Source organism: Nicotiana sylvestris, chromosome 5 (assembly GCF_000393655.2).
Source record: "Nicotiana sylvestris chromosome 5, ASM39365v2, whole genome shotgun sequence".
NCBI lineage: Eukaryota > Viridiplantae > Streptophyta > Magnoliopsida > Solanales > Solanaceae > Nicotiana > Nicotiana sylvestris.
Window position 1 is genome coordinate 60,390,688 of NC_091061.1, and position 25,328 is coordinate 60,416,015.

The following is a 25,328-nucleotide window of genomic DNA, read 5'->3' on the forward strand; positions in this document are numbered from 1 at the left end:
TTGGTAGCTGGGACTACCGTTGGACTGCAATGTTACTGTTGTTGCATGTTATTACTACTGCTTACCGATCTCCTTGTTACACCGTGCTTAAAAAAAACAAGAAGCTAGGCTAGAGTACAATTTGTTTTTGTTGCCTTGCTTCCTTGTCTGCTTGCATTTCTTTCGGTGCTTTACTTCTTTTGACACATGTACTTGAGTTTGTACTGTGACCTCTTGTTGCAACCTTCTGTTTCCCGGTGCCGGGGAATTTTATTGTTTCCTGCTGGGGATTCCTATTGTAACCCTCTGTTTTATTGTCCTCTGACTTGATTTTGAAATGTATGCCTCTGTTATCTGGGCGGGCTCCCAATTTTAATACTTGAAAATTAAAGACTTGAAATGTATGCCTCTGTTATCTGGAATAATGCAAGACTGGCATGATGGGCTAAAAAATATTTATTCATCCTTTTACTCAAACAAAGATACCCAAGCTAGTTTGAGTTTCTAAAACTACCCCTAAATTATTTTGCAGACTAAGGTGAGGAAATACAAGAACATGTTGAACATCGGCAGTGCTTGCTCTCGATACATAATAGAAAATAAATTCTCTTACTATTAGCCTATCAAGGAGGGAATATGGGATTCGATAATGGTAAAAAGTGATAATATGTGGATAAGGTTGGTAAATCCTACTCTCATGCAACTGAAAATGTATATTATGTTAATGGGTTGCAAAATAACTTGTTAAGCGTATCTCAAATATGTGATAAAGGGTACTAGGTTTTGTTTGCTGAAAACCTTGTTCTTGAAGGAAAAAGGCACACAAATGTTAACAAAGGTGATGTTATGATTTCTCCTAAAATGAGCTAATACTTCTTAGTGCACTTGACAATAATTCACTATTGTGGCACAAAACGCTAGGACATGCAAGCTTTTCATTACTGAATAAGACAATTCCAAAGGCCTAGTTGTCACTCTGCCCAAATTCAAGTTCAAGAAAGAAAAAGTATAATGAACCAACCGATCATTTTGAGTACTAGAAACTCATTCATCTATTTGATACTTCTTGTACGTTGGTATGATGATTTATGAATTGTAGGGATGGGTGATTTGATTTTCAGAAGGTTCGAGAGTGATTTGGAACACTTAGCTCCTAAGTTGAGGCTTAATGTTTGAAGATTTGACCAAAGACAATATTATGGGTAAACGATCCCCGATTAGTAGTTAGAAAGTTCCAATAGTTCAGGTGTTAGATGGCCAGGGGTTGATTTGACGGTTTTAGTCGGAGGTTGGAATTTTTAACTTAAGAAGGATTGATGTTTTTGGTTTGATGCGCGACTGTTGGTTTTGATGTTGTTTTTTGTATTTTGAGCTTTTGGAAAAGTTTGTTAAGGGTATACAAATTTGCGAAGATGATTGGGTGGGGCCCTTGGGTGCTTGGGGTGAGTTTCGAGGTTATTTTGAATCATTTTAAGCTAAGATTAGATTGCTAGTTTCTGGTTTCAAGGGAGTGAATTACGATTGCGTGACTTGTCCTGTGCTTGCGTATAAGGAGAGTTAGGCTAGAGGATATTGTGCTCTGTAATCTCATTGGGAGGTTCATGTCCACGTAGCTCTGATGCTAGGTGAATCGCAGTAGCTTGGGAGGTCATGCGATCACATGAAAGGCTGGGCAGGTGGCCTTCACGATCATTTGAGTTCTATAGCGATCATGTAAAAGGATGTCAGGGCATGAAGCTTAGTGCTTCACGAGCGAGTGAAATAGGGTTCACGATCATAATGTAGTTCAGTGGTGGAAGGGGTATTTTAAGTCCAGATGTAGGGATTTAGCTAATTTTAAACATTTTTTAGTTTTGAAGAACGAGAGGAGGATATCTTAAAGATAGATTTCACTACAATCTTGAGGATAAGTCAATTTAATTTGAATTTTATCATATATCTCTATTTCCTATGTATTTCAACATCTAAATATGGAATTTAAGAGTGAATTTGGGGGGTTTTGATGACCTGATAGGTCTATTTACTAGCTTTAATTTTAGTGTTTTGAGATCTCTCAATAGCTTCTTTTGATGTTTCTTTATTTGCGTGCGTGGCCTGTGTCGCTTTTCGGAATGCTTTTAAGTAAAACTTTGAAGAAAAAGTGATTTTGACTTAAAATAATCTTTGAGTTGATGATAGTCATCATTTTTGCTATCGAACTCGGATCGGTATTTTGACGATTCCGGTAGGTTCGTATGATATTTTTGGACTTGTAATGCATGTTTGGTTGGGGTTCAGGGTAACCCGAACACATTTCGGCGCATTGTGTGAAAGAGTAAAAAATAAGTTTTCAAGTTGAAATCTTGAGTTTTGAGGATTGATTCTTGTTATTTTGAAGAGTGGAGGTAGAGAGCAAGTTTGTATGGTGCTATTGTACTTGTGTGCATATTCGGTTTGGAGCCGGAGGGGCTTGGGTGAGTTCTGGATGCGATGCGGATTGATTCAGAATATCTCGTGTGGCTCAGTTGTTGAACTGCAGGTCTCGCATTTGCGAGGACCTATTCACAAATGTGAACTCCGCTTTTTCAAAGTCGAGTTCACATTTGCAATAATGGGTTGGGCAAGACAAACTTCGCATTTGCGAAGAAGTGTTCGGAATTGCGGACATCCCCAGATGGCTTTTGTGATGGTTTGGTCTCTTTTACGATGGGGCACTAGAATTCGGCAGGTTTGCAAATGCGAACCTTTGATCGCATTTGTGATGGTAGGGGGAATTAGCTCATTTTACATCATTTTCCAACCATAAACACTATAGAGATGATTTTCTTGAGAGTTTTTCTTCCAAAATCATTGGTAAGCAACTTTAACTAGTTTTCAATCAATTCCCATTATTTTTCATGATTTTTTAACATCAAATCTATGAATTTTATGTGAATTTTGGAAAATTGAGATTTAGACCTCAAATTGAGTTCGGATTTCGAAATAAATCAGATAACCTGACTCGAGGGTAAATGGTTAATCACATTTTGGTCCGAAACTCGAATTTCGACCAAGGTGGTCTGGGGTTAACTTTTGTTAAATTTTTCAAATATAATCAAAATATAACCTTTTTCATTCGTGGATATTTTCTAAAGCTCATTTTGAATTGTTTGAACAATATTTTTCTAGATTTGGTTGGTTTGGAGGCTTTTTCGAATGGGAAAGTTGTGATTGATTGTTGATTTGGTTGCGAAAAGAGGTAATTGTCGTGTTTAACTTTGATTCGAGAGAAGTAGGACTTGTTGGTCTATTTGTTACATGAATTATTTATGGGGACGGCATATATGCGAGGTGACGAGTGTATATGCGCTGTGGGTTAAAGCATGCAGGTTAGGCTATTTACCTTTATAACTTTATTTATTCTATGTATATTTTGTTACATGCTTTTATTTGCTACATGTCCATACTTGTTACTCATGCCTTATTTGTTATCTGTCAATTAGCAACATACTTGTGTACCTGCTATATGTTCCTACCTATATTAATCGTATATCTTTATTGATTCATGCCTTTACGTGCCTTCATTTTGTGTACCTTACTAGTGCACTTTATTATATTATGTTATATTATGGGAGTCTTTTTGCTATTCTTGTATTGATGATTTGTCGAGGTTTGTGAATACGAGGTATTGGTTATTATATGTTTGTACTGTTAGTTCCTTGATGTTCTATACGCTTTATTTCCTTTAGTGACGAGATTAAGGAACTTGGTTGTATTGAGTTGTTCATGTTGGTGAGTTAATATTGGGAACAGGTTGTGCGCTAAAACACTATTGAAATTAGATGATAATGGGAACAGATTACACGTCACAGTCGATATTGATATGATATTGGGATCGAGTTGCATGCTGTAACATATATTGTGATAATTGTTAGGATCGGATTGCGCACCGCAATGACGTATGATGTGTTGTAACTGTTTGTAGCTATAGTGCTCTATTTTGTATAGTGATATGAGGTTTTGAGCTGATGTTATTCCGTGCCCTCTATTAATTGATCTTCAGGTCCCGTTTTTATGAGTTTACTTGCTTTCTCTATATTTCTATCATCTATTATTATTATTCGTACAAGTTTACAGTGAGTGTCTTGTCATAGCCTCATCACTACTTCATCGAGGTTAGGCTCGACAGTCGCAGAGTCCATCGGGTCAGTTGTACTCATACTACACTTCTGCACTTCTTGTGTAGATTCCCGTGTTGGTCCTAGAAGTGCATAGAATAGATTGCTCGGATGCGACTCATTCATGGGACTTGAGGTAGAGCTGCACAACGTTCGCAGTCCTTGAAGTCCCTTTTTATCATGTTTTTATTATTTATCTCGTTTCAGATAATTGTACTTCATTTCCGACCATATTTATAGTATTCTAGTCGCTCATGTACTTGTAACTCCAGATTTCTAGGATTAGTATAGACTGCATTACTTATGTCACTATTGCATGTATTTCAGAGCTTATCAATTATTAATTATAAATATAATATTTTTAAATTGTTAAAATTGGATAATTCTTTGGTTAATGTTGGGTTTCCTAGAAAGTGAATGTTAGGCGCCATCAATATCCCGTGTTTGAGTTTTTGGATCGTGACAAGTTGGTATCAGAGCACTAGGTTGCTTAGGTCTTACGAGTCATGAGCAAGTTTAGTGTAGTATGGAGGATCGGTACGTAGACCTTTGTACTTATCTTCTAGAGGCTATAGGGCTTTAGGAAATTCCGCCTTCTTTCTTTTTCTATCGTGCGATTTTATTCTATTATTAAGTTTGAATCCTATTCTTGTTCTCTCATAGATGGCGAGGACACGTATCGCATCCACAACTGACCAAGAGCTGGAGCCCTAGGTTGCAGCCACTCCCAAAGTTAGGGGCTAGGGTTGAGGTAGAGCCAGAGGTAAAGCTCAACCAAGAGCTTGTTTAGTATAACATATTGCAGAGCCTCAAATCGAGCAGAAGGAAGAGATTCCTCTTTAGACGGCACCAACTGGACCAGCTCAGTCTCTGAGGGGTTCATTTCCACCCTCGTACTTCCAGACGCTCTAGTATGCTTGGTGGGTCTTATGGAGAATGTGGCCAAGTCGGTGTATTTCCTGTAGCACCATATGTCTCTTAGGCTAGGGGAGGAGCCTAGACTCTCGCTACTCACACTCAAGAGCATGTGACTCACGAATGTCAAACTCTATCAGTTGGAGCAGTTTAGCCTGTTATTGCTACACCGTCTGAGGAGGGTTTCACAATGTCATTAGAGGGACTTAAGAGGTTGGACATATTCACCAACCTATTCCCTATTCAGTTTAGTGGTACACTTTCTGAAAACCCACACGATTTCTTCGATTGTTTCCATGAAGTGCTTCACAAAATGAGTATACTGGAGTCCAATAGAGTTGACTTTGCAGTATTTCAAATGACTAGTTTTGCCAAGACATGGTGGTAGGAGTATGTTCAGGGTAGGAAAGCAGGTTCACTTCTGTTACATCTCGCGTTTTCGTACGTTAAAATTTCATTTTCAGTTAACCGACGCAGACTCGGGGATGAGATCATCTTGACGCTAACGTACTTATGCTATTTAGAACAAGTGATAAATAAGTGTTATGAAGGATAAAGTGGTACACGGATTAAAGAAAACGAGTTTCGTTGTAAGTGGACGATTTGGAATAAAATACGGGTCGAACGATAATACCCGATAATTATGAGCTAGTACCATACAAGGTACCATATGACCACGGTAGTATAATATATATAGTATATATGACGTATTTTAAAAATAAATAAAATTTTAAGTAATTATGGTAATTTTTAAATTATACAGGTAATTGATTAATTACCGGGTAACAGAATATTACCCAGTTAACTAATAAGCGGACAAAACTTAATTAATTATACCTAAAAAGAAACGTGGCTGTTGACCACCATCTAAGTATATGACTCATGGTCATATATGCTTAGTATGATAAAACGCCTAGGTCATTTATATAACTCATAAGAATGAGTTTGTTCTAAATTCATTTTGGAAGGCATTAAGTCACGTTAGTGATCCAAAGAGAAAGAATACATTCTTTCTTGGTTTGAAAAAATCCAAGAATAAAAGCTTAACAAGAAAATCGTTCATCACTTCAAGAATCAAGAAAATTTCGTTCAAGAATATTCAAAGAAGCAGGAGCAGTTCGTTCTTGAATTTAAAAAAAAAAAAACAGAAGCTTAATCTATTTTTTTAGTTCTAAGTTCAATCAACAAGGTTTTCCAACGGAATATTATACGGAGTTTTCCTTATTCCAGGTATGTTAAGGCCCTCCCTTCTTTCTTTTGGCATGGTCCAAATTATATTGAAGAAATGAGCAAATACACAGTTTTCATAAATTACTATATTCATAGAAATAGTAGGAGCGTCTATATTCTTGATTCCCCATGAGAATTAGTATTATCTTCTGTTCATGGGTCCCAGAATAATACTTAGTTGGAAAAGTTTATCCGGAAGAAATATTGAGATTATTACGTATTTTTCATGCATGTCACTCATTTATACATGTGCATTAACCCATGACCAGATGTCGTTATATACGCGTATATATGTAAATATATGTATATGGGATATGGAAAAAGGTTACGACATTATATACGCACCACCACCTGATCAGCTGGTATACATTGATAATGTTGCCCATAGTGGCTGAGATGATATGATGGGATGCCCTCAGTGGCTTGATGATATTATGTACACTCATACCTATACATGGCATGACATTTATACGCACATGCATGACCTTATAAACATTTCAGAATCTACAAAGTTATTCAGATTTAAAGATGTGTTTCTTTATTCCATGTTTCATCTATGTCTTTTATGTACTAATTTTCATGCCTTACATACTCAGTACATTTTTCGTACTGACGCCCTCTTTCACGGGTGCTGCGTTTCATGCCCGCAGGTGTAGGTAGGCAAGCTGATGGTCCTCTTTCTTAGGATCCCTGTTCCGAGAGAGTTGGCGTGCTCCACTTGATCCGGAGCTGCTTTGATTTTGGTACGATACGTTTGTATATATATATATATATATATATGACGTGGCTCAATCCCATCTTTGTACAGGTATGTTTCTATTAGAGGTCTGTAGACAGTATGTCTAGTTGGGTTGTATGTGGTCTTGACGGCTTTCAGTTTTGGATGTACAATTGTCTATAGTAGCCTTACCGACTCGCCCATTGTATTCTGCATGTATACATACATACCCCTTGATGGCAGGTTTTCTTCATGTATGCTATTTTCGTAATGCAGTAGATGTTATTCAGGTTCATATCTTAGACTCATGCTTAGGGGTGTTTGACAGGTAGGACTCAAGCACCCGTCGTGGCCCATCGATTTGGGTCGTGACAAAAGTGGTATTAGAGCGGTTCTGTCCTGGGGTTGTCTACACACTATGTCTAGTAGAGTCTTGTTTATAGGTGTGCCGTGCACCACACTTATAAACAGGAGGCTACAGGACATATAGGATGTTATTCTCTCTTTTTATCTCAGATCGTGCGATACAAGAATTCATATTCCTAACAATATGCTATATTTTCAGCGATGCTTCCAAAGAGTACGACCGCCCAGAAGGGAAAGTCCGTGTCTAGTAAGACTACTAGTCGAGGTCCACGAGTTACAAGGGCTCGGAGAGGGTCTCATGGTGAGGTTCCATCTCAGACTTCACATACCCCGCCCTTTCCAGAAGAGCTCTGAGGCGCACCAGCTCTAGCGCCCACCCTTGTATATTCAGCACCTCAGCCGGATGCACCGAGTCAAGAGATGAGAGATGTTATTCAGTTATTGACCCGATTAGTATCCGTATAGGCTCGGCGTCAGGAAATAGGTATTGGTCACGCAGATAGGTCCGTGAGTATTAGGGTTCGTGACTTTATTAATTTAGATCCTTCGGTATTCACTGGAGCAGATCTAAATGAGGATCCTCAGGTATTTATTGATAGAGTGCAGATGACGTTACGAGTAATGAAGGCCCCTGTGACTGAGTCAGTTGAGCTAGCTTCCTATAGACTCCGAGATGTTGCAGTTAATTGGTATGAGTCTTGGGAATTGTCCAGAGGTGAGGATGCCCCTCTAGCAGTATGGCAGGAGTTTACAGAAGCTTTTCTTTGTCATTATCTGCCATCAGAGCTTACACGGGCCAGAGTTGATAGGTTCTTGACCCTTCGATAGGGTAACATGAGTGTTCGGGAGTACAGTCTTCAGTTTGATTCATTGGCTAGGTATGCTCCCACTATTGTATCTAAGATGGAGGATCGGGTTCACCGGTTTGTGATAGGATTAGATCCTCACTTGCTTAACGATTGTATGTCGGTCTCACTTCAGCTAGACATGGATATTTCTCGTATTCAGGCATACGCTCAGGGTGTAGAGGAGCATAAACAGAGACAGAGGGCTGATCATGAGCATGATAGGGCCCAGAATAAGAGAGCGAGGTCTTCGGGTCCTTCTGGTGGGTTTCGAGGTGGTCAGAGGTAGCAGTACTTGAGGTATCCATCCCAGCCCTCGGCTAGCGCACCCCCTCAGCTTGGCGGTAAGAGATTTGATCGTTCTATATATTCAGGTTCTGGTCAGAATTTCTGGGCCTCAGGTTCTCAGTATATGGGTGAGTCAAATCAGGTGAGGCCACCCTTGCCACGATGTACTCAATGTGGTAAGCAGCATACCGGGTAGTGCCGTATGGGGTTAGGTGTTGGTTATACTTGCAGTTATCTGGGCCACTTTTTGAGGGATTGTCCGATAAGAGGTGATGCAGGCATAGCTCAGCCATCAAGATCTGCAGCTGGTTCATTATCATCAGTACACCCCCCTGGGCAAGGTCCCCAAGCACTAATGAGTCATGGTAGAAACAGAGGCAGAGCATCTAGCCCGAGCAGCCCGCAGAACTACATTTATGTGTTGGCAGGACGACATGACTAGGAGTCATCGCCTGATGTTATTACAAGTATATTATCAGTCTCCTTATATGATGTATATGCACTGATTGATCCAAGTTCCACCTTATCATACGTTACTCCGTTGGTTGCTAGTAAGTTTGAAATAAAACCTAAATTGGTTAAACCTTTTGAGGTATCTACACCTGTTGGGGACTCGTTGATAGCTAAGCAAGTATATAGGGGTTGTATAATAGTAGTTCATGGTCGACCTACCATAGCAGACTTAATCGAGTCAGATATGGTAGAATTTGATGTTATAATAGGTATGGATTGGTTGGCTTCATGTCATGCCAACGTTGATTGTAGATCAAAGATAGTCTGATTTTTATTTCTAGGGGAGCCTGTTTTGGAGTGGAAAGGTAACACGGCATTGCCGAGAGGTAAATTTATTTCCTATCTCAAGGCAAGGAAGATGATCAGAAAGGACTATATTTATCACTTAGTTCGGGTTCAGGATGTGGAAGTGGAGTCACCAACCATTCAGTCCATCCCTGTGGTGAATGAGTTTCCCGATGTTTTTCTCGATGAGCTTCCGGGTCTCCCACCAGAGCGAGAAATTGAGTTTTCTATTGACCCTCTACCAGATACTCACCCAATATCTATTCCGCCCTATAGAATGGCCCCCACAGAGCTAAAAGAATTGAAAGAACAATTAAAGGACTTACATGAAAAAGGCTTTATCAAACCTAGTACGTCACCATGGGGAGAGCCTGTTTTGTTTGTGAGAAATAAATATGGTTCCTTACGAATGTGTATTGATTATAGGTAGTTGAATAAGGTGACAATCAAGAATAAGTACCCGCTCCCAGAATTAATGATTTATTCGATCAGTTGCAAGGTGCCAAGTGTTTTTCAAAGATAGACTTGAGGTCTGGGTACCATCAAGTAAGGGTTAAGGATGAAGGTATTCCGAAGATAATATTCAGGACTAGATATGGGCACTTTGAGTTTCGAGTTATGTCATTCTGTCTAATCAGTGGCCCAGCAGTATTCATGGATTTGATGAACCGTATGTTCAAGCCTTTTTTAGATCTGTTCGTAATTGTATTTATTGACGATATATTGATGTATTCTCATTCAGAGGATGAGCATGCTGATCATCTGCATACTGTGCTCAGAGTTCTACAAGAAGGGAAGTTGTATGAAAAATTTCTAAATGTGAATTCTAGTTGAACTCTATAGCTTTCCTTAGGCATGTTATTTCGGGTGAAGGTATCCGGGTGGATACACAAAAGATTGAGATAGTAAAGACTTGGCCTAGACCCACAACACTGACGGAGGTTCATAGCTTTCTCGGTTTGGCAGGTTATTACAGAAGATTCGTGGAAGGATTTTCTTCCCTTTCAGCACCTTTGACAAAGTTGACTCAGAAGGGAGCAAAGTTTCAATGGACTGATGCTTGTGAACGGAGTTTCCAGGTATTAAAGAACAGATTAACGTCAGCACCAGTTCTAACTCTTCCAGAAGGGACTGATGGTTATGTTATCTATTACGACGCTTTAGGCATTGGATTGGGTTGTGTGCTGATGCAACATGGTAAGGTTGTGGCTTATGCTTCTAGAAAACTAAGAAAGCACAAGAAGAACTATCCGACCCATGATTTAGAGTTAGCCGTAGTGATTCATGCACTAAAGATATGGAGGCACTACTTGTATGTCATTCATGGTGATATCTATACGGATCATAAGAGCCTCCAGTACATCTTCAAGTAAAAGGAATTGAATCTACGTCAAAGGATATGGTTAAAGCTACTTAAAAACTATGATGTTGATATTTTGTACCATCTAGGGAAGGTGAACGTAGAAACCGATGCCCTCAACCGTAGATCTATGGGTAGCCAATCGTATTTACAGCCAGAAAAGAGGGGAATAGCCTATGAGATTCATCAGCTAGCTAGTCTTGGAGTTCGGATACTGGACTCAGATGATATTGGAATTACTCTTTAGGATACAGAAACATCCTCTTTAGTAACTGAAGTAAAGGAACGCCAGTACGAGGATCTTGTGCTAATTCATTATAGGGATATCACTCTTCAAAAGGAGAAGACACCATTTGAAATTACAAAATATGGGGTCCTCAGATATCAAGGGCGATTATGTGTGCCTAATGTTGCAGCGCTGCGTCGGCAGGTTATGGGAGAAACTCACTATTCTCATTATTCTATCCATCCAGGAGCGATAAAGATGTATCATGATATCAGGGAAGTATATTGGTGGGACAGAATGAAATAGGATATAGCAGAATTTGTTGCTCAGTGTCCTAACTGTCAGCAAGTTAAAATTGAGCCTCAGAAACCCAATGGATTATTGCAGGCTATGGAGATTCCGACTTGGAAATGGGAAGTAATCAATATGGGCTTCATCGTAGGCTTACCTCGTACCCAGCGTAAGTTTGATTCGATATGGGTGATTGTTGATAGGCTTACAAAGTCAGCCCATTTTCTGCCCGTTAGAACTACATATTCCTCAGAGGATATGCAAGGCTTTATATCAAGGAGATAGTACGACTACATGGTGTCCCTGTGTCTATCATTTCGCATAAAGGAGCTCAGTTTACAACTAACTTCTGGAGGTCCTTCGAGAAAGGATTGGGGACTAATGTAAGTCTTAGTACACCATTTCATCCCCAGACAGATGGATAGGCTGAGCGTACTAGTCAAACACTGTAGGACATATTACGAGCTTGTGTAATAGACTTCCAACGTAGCTAGGATGATCATCTGCCACTTGTTGAGTTCACATATAATAATAGCTACCATTCCAGTATTCAGATGGCTCCATACGAGGCTCTTTATGGACGGAAGTGTTGGTCGCCTATAGGGTGGTTTGATGTTGGAGAATCTGGATTACATGGGCCAAACCTGGTTCAGCAAGCTCTAGAAAAAGTAAAGCTTATCCGGGATCGACTATTGACAGCTCAAAGTCGTCAGAAGTCATATTTTGACATGCGGTGACGAGATTTGGAGATCGGGGTTGATGACTGGGTATTCTTAAAAGTGTCGCCTATGAAGGGTGTGATGAGGTTTTGCAAGAAAGGCAAACTTAGCCCACAATATATTGGGCCTTATAGGATTATTCGAAGAGTGGGCCAAGTAGCTTATGAGTTAGAATTTCCTTCGGAGTTGGAGTTTGTCCATCCGTTTTCATGTATCTATGTTACGGAAGTACATTGGCGATCCTACCCTAGTGGTGCCCATAGATGATGTAAAGATTACAAAGGACTTGTCATATAAGGAAATTCCAGTTGCCATTTTAGAACAACAAACCCGCAAGCTGCGGAATAAGGAGGTAGCCTCCGTGAAAGTACTTTGAAAAAACAACAATGTGGAAGAAATGACTTGGGAGGCCGAGGAAAATATGAAGTCTAGATATCCCTACCTATTTTCTCCTCCATATAAGGGTTCGACTGTGACGTCATATCATAAGGTACGTGTATAAATTCTTGTGTTGGTTATTGTCATTTGTCATGTGAGACCATTGTCGTTATTAATAATTGTGGTCCAGTGTGGCATTGGATTATTAAGATTCTACAGGGAATTGGTAGTAGTGTTGTTACAAAGGCGACCCTGCTAAAGTTATATGGATCACGGGGAGTTGAACATTCGAGGACGAATATTTCTAAGGGGGGAAGGGTATTACATCTCGCGTTTTCATACGTTAAAATTTTGTTTTTAGTTAACCGATGTAGACTTGGGAATGAGATCATCTTGACGTTAACGTACTTACGCTATTTAGAACAAGCGATAAATAAGTGTTATGAAGGATAAAGGGGTGCACAGATTAAAGAAAACAAATTTCGTTGAAAGTGCCCAATTTGGAATAAAATACGGGTCGAGCGATAATACCCGATAATTATGAACTAGTACCATGAAAGGTACCATATGACCACGGTAGTATAATATATAAAATATATATGACGTATTTTAAAAATAAATAGAATTTTAAGTAATTTGTGGTAATTTTTAAATTATGCGGGTAATTGATTAATTACCGGGTAACAAAACGTTATCCAGTTAACTAATAAGCAGACAAAACTTAATTAATTATACCCAAAAAGAAACGTGGCAGTAGACCACCATCTAAGCATATGGCTCATAGTCATATATGCTTAGTATGGTAAAACGTGTAAGTCATTTATATAACTCATAAGAATGAGTTTGTTCTAAATTCATTTTAGAAGGCATTAAGTCACATTAGTGATCCAAACAGAAAGAATACATTCTTTCTTGGTTTGAAAAAATCCAAGAATAAAAGCATAACAAAAAAATCGTTCAAGAATATTCAAAGAAGCAGGAGCAGGAGCAGTTCTTGTTCTTGCATTTAAAAAAAAAAACAGAAGCTTAATCTGGTTTTTTAGTTCTAAGTTCAATCAAAGGTATGTTAAGGCCCTCTTTTCTTTCTTTTGGTATGGTCTAAATTATACTGAAGAAACAAGCAAATACACAGTTTTCATAAATTACTCTATTCATAGAAATAGTAGGGTTGTCTATATTCTTGATTCCCCATGAGAATTATTATTATCTTTTGTTCATGGGTCACAGAATGATATGCAGTTGGAAAAGTTTATCCGGAAGAAATATTTAGATTATTTCATATTTTTCATGCATGTCACTCATTTATACATGTGCATTGACCCATGACCAGATGACGTTATATACACGTATATATGTAAATATATGCATGTAGGATATGGGAAAAGGTTACAGCGTTATATACGCGCCACCACCTGATACTGGTATACGTTGATAATGTTGCCCACAGTGGCCGAGATGATATGATGGGATGCTCTCAGTAGCTTGATGATATTATGTACACCCATACCTATGCATGGCAACACATTTATACGCACGTGCATGATATTATAAACGTTTCAGAATCTACAAAGTTATTCATATTTAAAGATGTGTTTCTTTATTCCATGTTTCATCTATGTCTTTTACGTACTAATTTTCTTGCCTTACATACTTAGTACATTTTTTGTACTAACGCCCTATTTCATGGGGCCTGCGTTTCATACCTGTAGGTACATGTAGGCAAGCTGACGGTCCCCCTTCTTTGCACCCCTGATCTGCGAGAGTTGGCGTGCTCCAATTGATCCGGAGCTGCTTTGATTTTGGTACGATACGTTTATATATATATATATATATATATATATGTGTGTGTGTGTGTGTATATGAGTATGACGTGGCTTAGTCCCTTCTTTGTAAAGTTATGTTTCTATTAAAGGTCTATAGACAGTATGTCTAGTTGGGTTGTATATGGCCTTGTTGGCTTTCGGTTTTGGATGTACAGTTGTCTATAGCAGCCTTGCGCCCATTGTATTCTACATATATACGTACATACGCCTTGATGGCATATTTCCTTCATGTATGTTATTTTCGTAATGCAACAGATGTTATTCAGGTTCATATCTTAGACGCATGCTTAGGGGTGTTTGACAGGTAGGACTCAGGAACCTATCGTGGCCCATCGGTTTGGGTCGTGACAACCTCATCTCACTAGGGATCAGACCAGTTCTCATAGTTATTCTTGGAGAAATTCATTCCCTTCACTTAAAGAGAGGATCTTCACACCCAGTTTGAGTGCCTACACTAGGGTAGCATGACCATTACCCAATATTAGACTAGATTTGTTGATCTATCATGTCATAGAGATCTCTTTATCCCTACTGATAGGAATAGGGTGAGGGGATTTATAGATGGCCTTGGTTATGGTATCAAGTTGTAGATGGACATAGAGATTAATGATGATATTTCTTTTACTCAGGTTGTGGAGATTGCTAGGCGGATCGAGAGAGTTCGTGGCCAAGGGCAGAGAGGTGGCATCTGAGAAGAAGTCTCATCATTTTAGCGATCTCAGTGGTGCCTCGTCAGGAGGTAGGGGTTCATTTGGCAGAGGCCATCCCAACATGATGGTTCACTCAGTACTGTAGGCGTCTCATGGTTCTTCAGGTGGTCACGGTGTATATGGGCCTTATTCTGAGCATGTAGTATTCAATGCACCTTTACCACATATTAGTGCACCACTGCTATGAGTTACTATGGTGGTCATTCGGGTCATCAGAGATCGTCTCAGACACAGTTAATCCAGCCGTAAGGTCTTTTTGAGTGCGGCAACCCAAGTCATATCAGGAGGTACTATCTTAGATTGGGGAGTAGTAGGCCACAATAGGGTACTCGTTCCATGATTCCAGCACCGGTTGGTCCACCACCCGCTTAGCTAGCTAGAGGTGGGGGTCAGGCAACCCGAGGTGGTAGCAGGCCATTAGAGGTAGAGGCCATCCAATTAGAGGTGGTTTAAGAGGTGGAGGTCAGATTGGTGGAGCTCAGCCCCATTGCAATGCATTCCTAGCTATACCCAAGGTAGAGTCGTCTGATGCGGTCATCATAGGTATTATTCCAATTTGCCAAAGAGATGCATAAGTTTTATTTGATCCGGGTTCCACTTATTTGTATGTGTCATCCTATTTTGCTTCATATTTGAATGTCTTATGATTCTTCGAGTTCTCCTGTTTACGTTTGTATGCTTGTTGTGGATTCAATTGTGGTACACCATGTTTATTGCTTGTGTGTGGTCTCTATTAGGGGTTATGAGACTAGGGTAGACCTTCTACTACTTAGTATGGTAGACTTTAATGTTATTTTCGGCATGGATTGGTTGTCACCATACCACGCTATTCTGGATTGCCACGTTAAGACTGTGATGTTGGTGATTCCAAGATTGCCGAGATTGGAGTGGAGAGGTTCATAGGGATATGTTCCCAGCAAGGTGGTGTCCTTTTTAAAGGAACAACATATTTTTGAGAAGGGGTGCTTGACATATTTAGCCTTTGTGAGGGATGTTTTTGCTAATACTCCTACCATTGAGTTAGTTCCGGTAGGTGAGAAACTTTATAGATGTGTTCCTAGCAGACCTACCAACTACCGAGAATGTCGCCCGGTAGGGATATCAATTTTGGTATTGACTTAGTATCAGGCACTCAGCTCATCTCTATTCCACCATATTGCATGACACCAGTGGAGTTGAAAGAATTAAATGAACATCTTCAGGAGTTTCTTGATAAGAGTTTCACTAAACCAAGTGTTTTGTTGTGCGGTGCTTCAGTTTTATTTGTGAAGAAGAAAGACGGCTCTATGAGGATGTGCATTGACTACAGGCAGCTAAACAAGGTCACTATCAAGAACAAGTATCCGATGCCGAGGATTGATGATATGTTTGACCAACTTCAGGGTGCTAAGGTGTTTATGAAGATTGATTTGAGATCGAGATACCATCAGCTGAAGATCCATGCTTCAGATGTTCCGAAGATGGTTTTCAGGATCCGCTATGGTCACTATGACTTTTTGGTGATGTCTTTTGGGCTGACCAATGCCCAGCAGCCTATATGCACTTGATGAACAATGTGTTCTAGCTGTATCTTGATTCCTTTGTCATCGTGTTCATTAGTGACGTATTGGTGCATCCTCGCAATCAAGATGATCACGAGCAACACTTGAGGATCGTGCTCCAAACTTTGAGTGTGAGGAAAGTATGTGCTAAATTCTCCAAGTGCGAGTTTTGTCTTGATTCGGTGGTATTATTGGCCATATGGTGTCTAGTAAGAGGATTAAGGTGGATCTGAAGAAGATTAAGGCAGTTTAGAACTGGCCTGGACCTGCATCAGCTACAGAGATTTAGATCTTTTTATGTTTGGCGGGTTATTATCACCAGTTCATGGAAAGTTTTTTTATCTATCTCATCCCAGTTTACCAAGTTGACCCAGAAGGGTAGTCTTTCAAGATGTCCCAATTAGTGTGAGTTGAGCTTTCATAAGCTCAAGACTACATTGACTACAACCCCAGTGTTGGTATTGCCTACAAGTTCGGGATCTTACACCGTGTATTGTGATTCATCGCGTATTTTGCTTAGCGTGGTGTTGATACAGGACTATAGGGTGATTGCCTATGCATCTTGTAAATTGAAGGTTCATGAGAAGAATTATCCTGTGCATGATTTAGAGTTGGCATACATTTCATGCGCTGAAGATTTTTGAGGAACTATCTATACAGCGTTCCATGTGAGGTCTATACCAAACATCAGAGTCCCTAACAGTTGTTCAAGTAGAAGGATCTTAATTTGCGGCAACAGAGATGGTTGGAGTTGCTGAAAGACTATGGTATCATCATATTATATCATATAGGGAAGGCCAATATAGTGACCGATGCATTGAGTAGGAAGGGAGAAAGCATAGGTAGTTTGGCTTATTTACTGGTAGTGGAAAGGCCATTAGCTATGGATGTTTGAACTTTGGCCAATCGGTACGTGAGGTTGGATGTTTCGAAGCTTAGTCGGGTTATTGCTTGTATCGTTACTCAATCATAGTTGTTAGGGCGTATCAAGGCTCGCCAGTTTGATGATCCTCACTTGTTGGTGTTGAAAGATTGTGTAAATAGGGGTGGTGAAAAGGAGGTTGTGATTGGAGATGATGGTGTTGTTCAGCTTTAAGGCCGAGTTTGTGTTCCAAATATTGATAGGTTGAGAGAGTTGATCCTTGAAGAGGCTCACAGTTTGTGCTCTTCCATTCACCCAGGTGTCACGAAGATGTACCGTGACTTGAAATGACACTATTGGTGGCGGAGAATGAAGAAAGATATTGTGTCTTATGTCTCTCGGTGTTTGAACTGTAAACAGGTGAAGTACAAGCATCAGAAACCGGTTGGGTTGACATAGAGATTGGAGATACCAGAGTGGAAGTGGGAGCACATCACTATGGATTTTTTGGTAGGCTTACCACTGACCTTGAGGAAATATGACACAGTTTGGGTTATTATGAATCAGTTGATTAAGTCTACACACTTCATTCTAGTGATGACTTCCTATTCTTCAGAGCGGTTGGCTCAGATTTACATTCGGGAGATTATCCGCCTATACGGAGTGCCCATTTCCACCATCTGACTAGGGACGCAGTTCATATTGCATTCTAGAAGGCTGTGCAGTGTGATTTGGGCATGCCGGTCGAGGTGAGTTCCATATTTCATCCTTATATGGGAGGTGATGCCGTCCGCTGATTGGTTGGTTTGAGCCCAAAGAGGCTAGATTATTAGGAACTGATTTGGTCCGTGATGCTATGGAGAAGGTTAAGGTGATTCATGAACGACTTTGTTCAGCTCAGTCCAGGCAGAAGAGTTATGCAGACCGTAAGATTTGAGATGTGGCCTACATGGTGGGTGAGAAGGTTCTTCTCTGAGTGTCGCCTATGAAGGGCGTGATGCGGTTTGGAAAAAAGGGAAAGTTAACCCCGAGCTTTATTCATCCATTTGAGATCTTGGAGAGAGTTAGGGATATTGTTTATAAGCTTGCATTGCCTCCTAGACTAGCAGGTGTACATCTAGTATTTAACTTTTCTATTCTTCGGAAGTACCATGAGGATAGCTCACAAGTTTTGGACATCAGCACAGTGCAACATGATGAAAATTTGACCTATAGAGAAGAGTCGGTAGCTATTATAGACCGGCAGGCTCGTAAGTTGAGATCAAAGAGTTTTTCTTCGGTAAAAATGCAATGGAGAGGTTAGCCGATTGAGGGGGCTACATGGGAGTTCATGTCCTATATGCGAGGTTGATACCCCTACCTGTTTACCACTCCAGCTACTTTTCTACGTCCGTTCGAGGACGAACATTTCTTTTAGAGGTGGAAGATGTACCGACCTGATAGACCGTTTTGAGTACTAACCTTAATTTTAATATTTCGAAAATCTCTATGATGTTATTACGCTTTTGTGCATTTTCGTTTTTGAGTCGGAGGGGCTCAAGTGAGTTTTGGAGGAATTGCGGATTGATTCGGAATAGCTGGTTTGACTTAGTTACTAGTGTTGAACTACAGGTTATGCATTTGCGAGGACCTGTTCGAAAATGCAAAATCCACTTTTGCGAAATCAAGATCGCATTTGCGATAATGGGCTGGGCAAGGTAAACTTCGCAATTACAATTAAAGAATGACTCATACCTAAAAAAGTAAAGAACTTCAGTAGCTTCATCTTCAGGAACAATTCTTCCATTGAGTAGCTTGAATCTCTAAAAGTACCTCCTGTTATGATTGCTATTTTTCAAGAGTAATTTTAGTGTTTGTGCGAAATAGCAGTGGTTTTCAATAGCAACAATATGATGCTTTATGTAGGAGTGAGGTTGTCCGAATTCTCTCCCAATTTTAGATCCAAGACCTAAAATAATTCAGTTAGCCCATAGAAAAAAGAATTCTATTTTATTTCCTAAAAAAGGATCATTTAAGCGTTTTCCTTTTCATATATATATATTTCCATAATTAAAACCCTTGTTGACCACAAATTCCTTCAGCTAATATTTTTCTTATAGCGAACGAACAAAAATATTCAAGGAATCCGACTATCAACAAGAATTAATATTTTCCAGCTCAATCATTCTTGCATTAGGAAACAACCTCCATATTCTGATCAACGAACTTCAAGATACATGGTTCTTTAACACACGAAAATCATGAGTGACCCAATTCATCGCCCTTTCCCTCTCGTGTCTTGGTGCATCCTAAAATAACAAATAATACAAAATATATTTTTACCAGAAAAAAAAATCTATTCCTATATAATTCTGAATACAATTCTAGTTAGGCATAAATTAAATAAACTAGAAAATACTGAATCCTAAATCATTTAGGTTCCTTACTATAACTTTGAATTAGTATTTAACATACTCCTATAATTCAAAGTTGTATACGCCTAACTCTTTTGTTATTGTGTTGGAGCACATCTCTCTAACTTTTACTTGTTGATATATTTCTCATCAACATTTAAATATTTTTGTTGTTGTATTGGAGCACTTCTCTCTAACCTCCAATTGTTGATGCACTTCTCAATTACATTCAGGTGTTGAAGCACTATATTTTTAACCTTCAATTGTTCGAGTACTTTTGTAACGACCCGACCAGTCCTTTTAAGATTTAATATTTTATTCGGCGATCTGATACTTTGAGTAGCTTCATATGATGTATTATTACATGCGTATATAGTTGTTTTTATTTTTATTTTTGAGAGGTTCAAAGCTAATTTCGAAAAGTAATTCTAAATTCAAATGCTTTAAGTTGGAAGAGTTGACTAAAGTCTGATTTTTGAGTAAACAACATCAAAATCGGGATTGATGGTTTCAATAAGTTCGTATGGTGATTTTGGACATGGGCTGGTATTCAAATTTGAATTTGGATGTTCCTAGAAGGTTTTGGCCCTATTTGTCGAAAGTTGACAATTTGAAGAATTGAATAGTTCATAGATTTGTCTGAAAGTCGACTTCAGTGTTATCGGACTCCTAATGTGATTTTGAGACCTTGCATAGGTTAATTTATTTGATTGGAACTTGTATAAAAAGTTTGGTTGTTACCTGGAGTGTCTAACTGTGATTCAGACGAGTTCAACGAAGTTTGAAAGTTTGAAAGTTAAGAAGGATTTTGATCATAGGTTCATGGTTTTGATGTTCGTTGTAGTGTTTTGAGCATTTGTATAAGTTTGTATTATTTATTTTGTACTTCTTGGTGTGATTGGATGGTGTTCCGATAGGTTCAGATGTGATGCAGTGTGGTTTCAGACCATTTTCCTTTGATTTGCATAACTGATCTTCTTGTGTTTCTGATGTGCTTCACATTCGCGATCAGTGGTCGTGTTTGCATAGAGTAATTTTTGTCATTGGATTTCTGTTCCTCGCATTCGTGACATGGCATTTTCATTCGCGTGGAGGTAAGGATAGATGCTCCATGTTTTCAAGATATGGGACACGTTAGCTAAGAGGAAGTAGCTGACTGGGGGTCTAGGCTTTCGCGTCCGCAATGAAATGCTTGCATTTGCAGAAGGTTTGTGTAATGACTCGGCTTATCATTTTGAGTATTTTATCTGCGTTTTCTGTATTTGATGCTTTACATATGTGTATTTGTGATTACGAGACTTGCTGGGATGGTTGGTTTAGTTTCGGGATAGTTTCAGGTTGAATTAGGACACTTAGTCCCAAGGTTGGATTCCTAAGTTGTACGAATTGATCGGAGTTTGACTTTTGTGTACATGAATCTGGAATTGTGTTTTGATGATTTCTATATCTTTATATGGTGACTTTGGATTTAGGTGTATGTCTGAAATTGGATTTGGAGGCTCCTAGGTTGTTTTTGCTTAAACTGGCAAAAGTTAGAAAGTAGAGTGTTTGGAAGATTGATAGATTTGACCGAGAGTTTACTTTGTTGATATCGGGTGAAGAAGTGTGGTTTCGGGAGTTGGTATAGGTCCGTTGTGTCCTTTAGGACTTGCATGCAAAATTTGAGGTCATTCCAAGTTGGTTTAGCTCCTTAGGCTTGAATTGAGGTGCGATTTGTGGTTTTGATGTTGTTTGGTGTTATTTGAGGCTTCGAGTAAGTCCGTGTCATATTTCGGGTTTGGTTGATGTGTTCGGACGGGGTCTCGAGGGCCTTGAGTGTGTATCAGGTTAATTTTAAATCATTCTTGGACTTAGTTTCTTACTGAAGGAATCTGATTTCTGGTGCTTTCGCACCTGCGAAGGAAGGGCCGCAGGTTCATGATAGTAGAAGCATTCAGGGTGGTTGCAGATGCGAAACTGGAAGGGCTGTGTTAGCATGTGCGGAGTGTGGAGTGAAGGTGTGCAGGAGCTTCCGCAAAAGCGGAGCTACAGACGTGGCTTGATGTCTGCAGAAGCGACTGGTCGAGAGGCTAAGTTATTTATGCATCTGCGACTGATTTTCTGCAGATGTGGTATCGCAGCCGCAACATTATGGACCGCAGATGCTTTAGCTGGGCAGAATATTAATATCGAAGGTTTGGTTATTCTTCTCATTTTTTGAGTTATGGAGTTCGGATAGAGGTGATCTTTTGAGGAATTTTCATCACAGCTGAAGGGGTAAGAGGTCTTCATTCGATTTTGATATTAGATATTGATTACTTATAGACTTTTACACCTAATTTATATGAATTTAAGGTGAGATTTGGGGGGTTTTGGACTATGATTTTGGACAATGAGATTTGATGATTTGAGGGTCGATTTAAGGTTGGAATTAGATGAAACGCATATATTTGGACTCATATCGAAATAGGTGTTTGGAATTTGTGAGTTTGGTCGGGTTCTGGGGTGCAGGCTCGGGGTTGACATTTTTTTTATTTTAGGTAAAGATCGAATATTTACTATTTGGAATGGTTTCATATGGCTTTAATTGATGATATTATATTATTTGGCTAGATTCAAGCCGTCCGGAGGTTGATTCACGTGGGAAGGGCTTCCTAGATTACTGATTTAGCTTGCTTGAGGTAAGGATCTTACATAAACATGGTTACGACACTAGTTTCCTGAGTTATTTATGACAGATACGTGCTATAAGTGGAGCACATGTATGGGGTTCAACCCATATGCGTGTACCGGGGTATTATTCATGATCCAGGTAGTGCGTATGCTATGATATGCCTTGGATTGCTTGTTAAGTTTCATGCTGTGATGGTTCTTATATTTGTAACCCTGTTGTGAGTTATTTTAACCATGTTTGAGGTTAAATATAGGTTAATCTCTTGAACGGACATGATCATTACTATTATTGTGATGCAATTACCTGATTTTGAGCCATGATAGCACACTTTAAACATGCGTACAACTTAGCATGTCACTTATACAAGTCAATGAGTATCAAATTTGATATTTATTAATCATATACATGTATTATTGTATATTTGTTTCATGTGTGATATGTTTTGGACTGGTAGCACGTGACCACGACGGGTTGTTTGTGATATTGAGCCTGTGACCACGCTTGGCGGATTGTGATATTGAGTCTGTGACTATTCCATATGGATTATGATATTGAGCATGCGACTACACCGAGCGGATTGTGATACTGAGCCTATGACCATCCCAGGCAGATTGTGACATTGAGCCTATGACCATGCCAGGTGAAATATGATTATTTGCATATAATTACGTTGTGCAGCGTGTGGACATGGATCCACCCCCCTTGGATAACCTACTCATGTTTCTTCTTGTTGGTGTACACGCAATTTGGGGAAACTGACCAATGGTTTGGTACGATTATGGAAATTCTAAGGAAAGCTGACCAATGTTTGATTTGGTTATCTCATGCATTTCATCTTTACTTGCAATTTCCTTGATTATTTACCTGATTTATTTGCTTGTCTCCTTTATATGCTGGATTGTTAACTGCGTAGAGTATGTTAAGAAATCATGTGCGCCAAGGTGGTTCTTTATGTGATTTATTACTTGAACATATTATTGTTCTATACTTGATGAATTTATGAACAGTCAGGTGATTAGCGAGTATCATTTATAATTCTTGTTTTTTTCCCTCACCGAGGTTAGTTATGATACTTGCTGAATATATGGGGTCGATTATACTCATACTACAGTATACATTTAATTTTGCAGATCTAGGTGTTGGACCGAGCCACCAGTAGCTGAGGCTTATTGCTGAGTTTTTCATCTGAGAGACGAAGTAGAGCTGCATTTCAACTGCAATATTGGCGTCTCTTTTCATTTTGTATTGTTGTCTTTTATTCAAACAGTATTGTTATTTGTCATTTCTGACTTGTATTTCTATTTTATATCTTATGACTCTGTATTTACAAATTCTAGGGGGATTTGTTATGTATCTATGCTGTTGTATATGTAAATTGACCCTCGACTGTTACTATTTCTGTTAATTCAGTATTTATATTCCGTTTTTGTGATGCTTGGTTTGCCTAGAAAGTGAGCTAGGTTCCATCACTGGCTGGTTAGAGGGTTTGGATCATGACAAGCTGGTATTATATCCCTAGGTTCATAGGTTATATGGGTCATGAACAAGTTTAGTAGCGTCTCGCAGATCATTATGGAGACGTCTATACGTATCTTCGAGAGGCTACCGAACTTTTAGGGAAACTTCACTTTCTTGCATTCTTGTCATGTTCATTTGTTATTTTCGATGTTTGAACCTTTAATCTTCTAATTACTCACATATGACAAGGACAGGTCCAGCCGGATCGGAAGGGCAGACACCAACACCACCAGTTAGGGCCGCGAGAGGCTGGGGATGAGGTAGAGGCCGAGTTGGTGCTCGCACAACAGCTAGAGCAGCACCTGTGGAGCCACCACTTGCTATAGTGGAGGAGCAGGTTTCAGATATTGTTGAGCCGGTGGGACCAACACAGACACCAGAGGTACCTATTAGTATAATATAAAATCGGAAGGCTCAAAGTTTAGCTCGGAGTTCTCCCCTGAGGTGTTACACCCCGTAAGTTTAACAACCTTGATACCGTTTTATATATTTTGCGTGGAATATTTTTGTAGAAAAAAAAAATAATAGTTTGAAAAATATGATTTTATATAGTTATTAATATTACTACTTTCGAATATGTTTTAAATTAAACACCTAATATGAGAAAAGTTTATGAGATTTTCTTTATTGTAAAGAAATGATTTTTTTTCTTCACAAGAAAAGAATGTTATTTTTTTTACCATTTTAATAATTAAGTGTACGAAAATTTGTACTCCTTATATGAGATTAGGAAAATTAGAAATTAAGAAGATATATGTATTTTTTATGAATATTTAATAAAATACTAGTGTATGTATTTATTTTATATGGTACCACATAAGCATGGTAGTAAGTTGTACAAAGTATATTATAGTATGATATATGAAGTGTATTAAAAGTGGATAGTATTTTGAGTAATTTGAGATAATTCTTAATTATGCGGGTAATTGGTAATTATCTAAAATAATTGTGATAAGAACATAACGTGGCAAATTTTTGCCTTACTACAATTGTGACTCATGCATCATTATTATATGTGGCCATCTAAAGTAATGTAGATATGACACGATCTTAATACCAAATGTACTCACTGATAACTAAACCCAAAATACATTTATTCGTGAAAAAAAAAGAAGTCTTAGTTCTCTTTGAAAAGAGAGGAAACGATAGTTCTAAGGTTTCATACTCTGACTTCATTCTAATGTTTATGCCATTGTACTCCTTTGAGATGGGTAAAACAACAAAGGAATGAGATATATATATATATTTTTTAGAATTAATTGTTAGTAGAGTTGTCAAAGATGGAAATTAAGAGAAGAGAGGAGGGAGTGGTTGTCACGTATAATAACGGTTTTTCAAATTAGCCGCTGCTTCTACGATATGTGCGGAAAAAGTCATGTAGGTTAGTGGAATTTATTCTCTTTTTATTATTTAGCCACAATTAAGGTGATATTACATTTTTGTGTGTTATTTTCAGCAATTGGAATAAAGTATAAAACACTAGGATTAAGTAGTAATGGACTCGTAATATAATCAGAATTTTTTTCTTTCGAGTAATAAGCTAAATTTCAATAGGAACTTCATGAACTTTGGATACCTT